The following is a 6,183-nucleotide window of genomic DNA, read 5'->3' as shown; positions in this document are numbered from 1 at the left end:
ACCACATTCGAGGAGGATCGAAGGGTTCATATCACCGAGGCTTCCAACATTGAACGTGCACTCCATGCCCGAGTCTATCACAATCAACAACTTCCCGGTGTGTCGGCACTTGAGTTGTTCAGCTGCTACTTCGACACCAGCCTCCCAGGCATCCGCACTACGATGCACGATGTCGTCCGGGAGGAGATTAGGAAGCTATTTCTTGCCATCATTTGCCCGACTTTTTGATTGCCAAGATTTTTTCGGAACAAGTTTGACGGGTATCTCAACCAAATAATTCTTCGAGCAAAGCGGCATCTGACGAACCGAGGGCGACTTATGCCACAGAGTCACGACGACCGCCGCCGGCTGCCCGTTAATATTCAATGCCTCCGCAGCAGTGTGTCGAACCGAAAAAAATACGGGTTCGGTTACGGTTCAGATTCATGTAAATTTATTTTGTTCCGGTTCAGTTCCGGTTTGATTAATTCGATCCGCGAACCGGTTCGCGAACCGGTTCGGGGCGCTGAACCGGTTCGGGAACCGGTTCGGAAATTATAAATGACAAATTGCAACATCAAAATAACAAAATCAAAATAACATCAAAATAAAAAAAAAATTGCAACATCACGTTCTAGAAACGTGTTATGAAATGAGCACACAGCAGCATTTAGGATTTACGAGATTGTAGGAAAATCAAATCCCGTGACGCGATTTTTTATTTTTTTTTTGCACAGTCTTCTAATTCTTTTTCTTCCGTGCAAGCCGCGACCAGCGCAATACTGGTTCCTATGTCAAGATTCAAGGGTGCTGCGTTTGTCAAGATTCATGGATGCAGCGTTTATATTCCTAAGACTGAGTGGAGAAGAAAAATATGTAAGCGAGGTGTGTGTCAGTTGACGGCACTTAAAAACAAATGGCATTGATAGCACATTCATTGTCAACAGCGCGTGGCTGAACCGTTTTGACATGAGCCGGTAACCGTTATCTTTTTTTCCGGTTCAGTTCCGGTTCGGGTTCATCGCGATAACAATATAACGGTTCGGGTTCGGGTTCAGTTCCGGAAAAATACCGGTTCGGTTCCGGTTTTCGGTTCGGTTCAGTTCCGGTTTGACACCCTGCTCCGCAGGGGCACCTGTGAAAGCAGGTGTTCGGTGAGTGGCGTCACCACGGACCCCGAGCCATGCGGGTTCGCCCGCCCACGTCTGGCTGTGCGTGGCCTTCCCGTGTCTGGGGAAAAGGGCATCCTGGTGGTTGAGCCGAGCCCGGGGTAGGTTTGGACCCTTCGGGGCCCCCTAAGTGAGGCAATACACCACTTCGGCCCCCGCTTCTCATAGACGGGAGTCCTGGTAAGGCCCGGCCAGGATGATTCAGTCTAGTCGCCTTTTCTTCTACTATGCCCTCAGATCTTTCCACTTTTACCTTTCCTGTTTTCTTTACTTCTCTCTCACTTATCTTACTCATTTTTCACCCCTCTTTGGCGGCAAGGGCAATCCTTGGGTGACAATGGACCTCTGTCTTGACCCACACTTGGGTATAGTTTCCCGGCAGCACTGTTAGCGTAACGTCTCCAGCCAAGCCCTTCTTATTATGGTGCGTTACCGAAACCCTTGTTGGGCTCGGTGGTGGGCGGTACACCGCGGATTCTGAACACTCTTCGCCATTATCTAGAGCCCCACCCCTCCAAACCCCGTTCAGGGCACGCCTTTAAAAGGCGCTGCAGCCTTGAACACAAAACCATTGAAAAAGAATCCAAGGAAGAAGCCTTTACAAAGTGTTTGTCATTCATTCGCAGGATGAACAAAAATCAGTTGCAAAGCTTTGTTGTAGCTAAAGTTCTCGAGCACCTTGTTGGGTTCTCCTATAAGGCTAAGAAGCTCCACTGTGGAGACCTTCTTGAAGAGGTAGAAACAAAAAAAAAGAAGAAAAAAAGTTTTACCCCTGCCCCTTTGTTTCGGGTGTGACGAATGTCAGGGGTTCTTCGTTTTTGTCCATGATCGATCTTTCCCCTAATGGGAAAGTTTTTTCTTTCTTTTTTTTTGTGATGTTATCAGGACCTCAGCGAGGTGGGTTAAAAGATCTTCCCCTCCCCCCTTTTGTTTGAGCTAGAACAGTACCGGTTTTTCTGTTAGTCAGTGTCCTCCCCCTCTTGTGTGTTCGGGAAAAAGAAGTTTGTCCTCTCCCTGTTTCATTCCTTTTTGGTTTCCGGGCACCTGTGCCCTATAAAACCACAATCTTCTGTCCAATAAACTTCAGCTGTGTTTGAGACTTTGTGTTGTGTTGTCCTTCCCCCCCCCCCCCCCCCCCCCCCCCAGTCTCGTGGTTTTGTTCAAAATGTTAAGCCTTCACCAGCTTGTTTGCGCCCTAACTTTTTGAAAGTGAAGCACTCTCTAAGCTGACCAATATTGTTGACTTGAAAGTGTCGGTGAGCCCTCACCGTACACTTAACACCATTCGTGTTGTCTTCTCTGAGGATGACTTCACTTCCTTCATACCAGTGAGGATGAACTTCTTGAGGGCCTCGAAGGCTCTGGTGTCGTCGCCGTCAAACGAATAACGTTTAAAAAGAATGGTGAAGAAATTTCCTAAAAGCATGTTATCTTGACTTTCAAGGGACACACTCTACCAGAGACAATCAAAGCAGGGTACCTTAATTGCCGCATCCGCCCTTATGTCCCCAACCCACAGCGGTGCTTCCGTTGTCAGCGTTTTTGCCACGGATCACACACCTGTGGCGGAAGGGAGACATGTGCAAAGAGTGGAAGTCAAGGCCACGTCTCCGACATTTGCGAGACCGTGGCCCATTGCGCTAACTGCGGTAGACCACGCCCCGCTTACTACCGCAGCTGTCCTTTCTTTCAGCAAGAAAAATATATTCTTGCCCTCAAAGTCAAAGAAAATATCAGATACATAGAAGCAAAAAAGCGTTTTTCTTTTTTGTCTAAGGGTAGTTATGCTGAGGCGGTGCGCAGGGGCCCTGCACCGCGCTCGGTGTCAAGGGCCACACAGGTCTCTCCCGAGATCTTGGCGGCCGACCTTAGGGCCCCGGCTCCCCGAGCGGGGCAGCAGCTGCTTCCTCCAGCCCCTGGTGGTAGCACGCAGGCTGCCCTCCATCGAAAGACAGGCCGGCAGCAGCCGCGCCTGCCCCCTCTCCTGAGTCCCCTTCTAGGGAGAGGGAGCGAGTTTCTCCCTCCTGCTCGCTGGAGAGGTTCCCCCTACCGAAGGAGCAGCATGGTACCCTTGCAGCTCCTGTGAAAGGAGGTGTCAAGACGAGCTTGGGTGACCACTCGCCCAGTTCGTCCACCACTCCTCCATCCAGTCGTGGCCGGGGTTTTCCCCCGCGCGTGCCAGGCCGGACCAGCTCTGTCATGCTCCATCCATCAGACACTTCCCAGGACATGGAGATAGCAACTAATGCTGACAGTCAGTCTACTCCTGGGTCCGACCAGGATGGTATGGAATGGGAGACAGCTTCTCGTATATCTAAAAAGAAGCAACCGGTAGCAGCGCCCAAGTGATGGCCCCGATAGCTGCTGTATTGTGGTCACATCTTCCACTTAGCTCGAGTTGGCTCTCCATAGTTTTATGTATTTTGCTTGGTTTTCTCTCCTTATATTTACATATTTACACACTTTTTTAATAGATGACGAAGTTCCATTTTATGCAATGGAACTGTCGCGGTATTTTAAGAAATATTGATGATGTCAATCATTTCATGAATGAGCTTCGACCCATCGCTCTTGCCTTGCAAGAAACCCATCTTCACCCTAATTCTTTTAACATTTTAAGACGCCGTCAGGTTTTCAGGAAAGACCGTTCCGCTTCCACTCCTTCTGGTGGCGGTGCAGTAGTTGTGCAGAGTGGAGTCGCTTGCTCTCAAGTTCCACTCCGCACATCTCTGGAGGCTGTTGCAGTGCTTACACTCATGGACCGCCTTGTAACGCTTGTTTCTTCATACTTACCACCAAACGTTCCTTTGAATCTTTAAGAGCTGCAGGGACTTGTAGGACAGCTTCCTCAACCATTTTTAATTTTGGGTGATTTTAACGCTCATCATCCTATCTGGGGTAGTACCCGTCAAGATTCCCGGGTGGTGTTATTGAACGTCTTTTATTGTCTTCTGGGCTGTGTCTTCTTAACGGGAAACAACCAACTTTTTTAGTATGACACACAACTCATTTACATCTATTGATCTTTCTATCGCTTCACCTTCATTACTTCCTCGCTTTTCATGGAAGGTTCCCCAAAACCATTTTGGAAGTGATATTTATCCTATTGTTTTAGAAAGTGCTGCTCCATTGCCTAATCTTTATAGCGTGCCCCTAGGTGGAAATTAGACAAGGCTGACTGGACGCTTTTTAATCTTCACTCTACTTGAGATCTTTCGATTCTTTCTTTTATGTCACCCGAGAACGCTACACTTCATGTTACTGAGCATATACAAAGGGTTGCTCAGCGCTCGATTTCACAAACTTCTGGTAATGTGCCAAAAAAATGCAAACCTTGGTGGAACAAGGTTTGCCACAACCCTGGCAGATCAAAACAGGGCCTGGGAAAGATTTCGTTGATATCCCACTTCGCACAACCTCGTGCAGCTCAAGCGCCGAAAAGCCAAGGCTCGTTGGACTAGGAAGCGGGCAAAACGGAAGGCTTGGATGAAGTACCTGTCTTCTGTAACTAGTTTTGTCCCTGCCAACGAGGCCTGGGACAGATATAGGAAAGTCAATTGGGATTATAAGTGCTTTGCCATCCCAACGTTAAAAGCTCCTTGTTTGTCATTAAAAGACATAACTAACATCCTCGGGGAGCATTTTTATAATTCATCCAGCTAAGCCAACTACAGTGCTAACTTCGCACAGTTTAAAGCCCGTGCGGAGCAACAAAAGCTAGGCGTAACTGGAGGAAAGGCAGCCTCTCATAATCGGCCATTTACGCGATACAAACTTGAGATGGCCCTTAATGTAAAAAAAGCTATCTGCTCCTGGGCCCGATGGGCTTCACTATGAAATGCTTCTTAACCTGTCCACGGAATCCCTTGAAAACCTTATTTTTTAAAATTCCTTATGGGAAAAGGCTTGCTTTCCTTAGACATGGAGGCATGCACATATTATTCCCCTTCTAAAACATAATAAAGATCCTTCACAGCCATCAAGTTACCGCCCAATCGCACTGACGAGCTGCCTCGGAAAAACGTTTGAAGGGCTGATAAACAGGCGACTGGTTTATGTATTGGAACAACAGAGGGCCTTTGATTACAACCAGTGTGGATTCCGCCGGGATCGTTCTACTCTCGATCACTTGGTACGCTTGAAAACTGTGATACGTGAGGCATTTGTAAACCGGCAGCACTGTGTTGCAGTCTTTTTGTTTATTTGGAGAAGGCATCTGTATGCACGTTACATCCGTGGCCGTATGCTGCAATGCAAAAGGGAATATCTAACAAACAGGACTTCTCAAGTTCGTCTTGGCTCCACCCTATCCGATTCCTACGTGCAAGAAAATGGAGTCCCTCAAGGAGGAGTCTTAAGCGTGATTTTATTTGTCCTAAAAATGAATTCAATTGCACGACTGCTACTTTCTTCTGTCTCATATTCTCTTTAGGCTGATGATATACATATCTCGTCTACCTCTTGTAACCTTTCCAGCTGTGAACGCCAATTGCAGATAGACATAAACGAACTTTCCAAGTGGGTTGACGAGAACGGGTTTCGGTTCTCTGCGTTCAAAACCGTCTGTGTACCCTTTTCTTTGCGTCGTGGGCTGTCATTGGACCCATCATTGAAACTAAATGGAAACCCTGTACCTGTCAGGAAAGAGCACAGATTTTGTGGTGTGATATTTGATAAAAAGCTTAATCTTATTTCACACCTGAAAGCTTTAAAAACTAAATGTCTTCAGTCTATGAATCTTTAGAAAGTTCTATCTCACAAGTCATGGGGTTCTGACAGAAAACGTATTCTACAGTTGTATAATGCACTTGTAAGATCTCGTCTTGACTATGGTGTGGTAGTGTATGGATCAGCCCGGTCATCTGCCCTCACGATGTTGGACCCAGTTCACCACCTTGGGTTGAAACTAGCAACTGGTGCTTTCGGACGTCCCCTGTCTCCAGTTTGTATGCAGAAGCTAATGAGCTATCACTAAACAAACCACGTACCTATCTTAGCCTAGCGTATGCTTTTAAGTTTCTGGCTAACCTTCAAC

Source organism: Ixodes scapularis, unplaced genomic scaffold (assembly GCF_016920785.2).
Source record: "Ixodes scapularis isolate PalLabHiFi unplaced genomic scaffold, ASM1692078v2 PGA_scaffold2__306_contigs__length_199485367, whole genome shotgun sequence".
Taxonomy (NCBI): domain Eukaryota; kingdom Metazoa; phylum Arthropoda; class Arachnida; order Ixodida; family Ixodidae; genus Ixodes; species Ixodes scapularis.
This window is presented reverse-complemented; position numbering follows the sequence as displayed.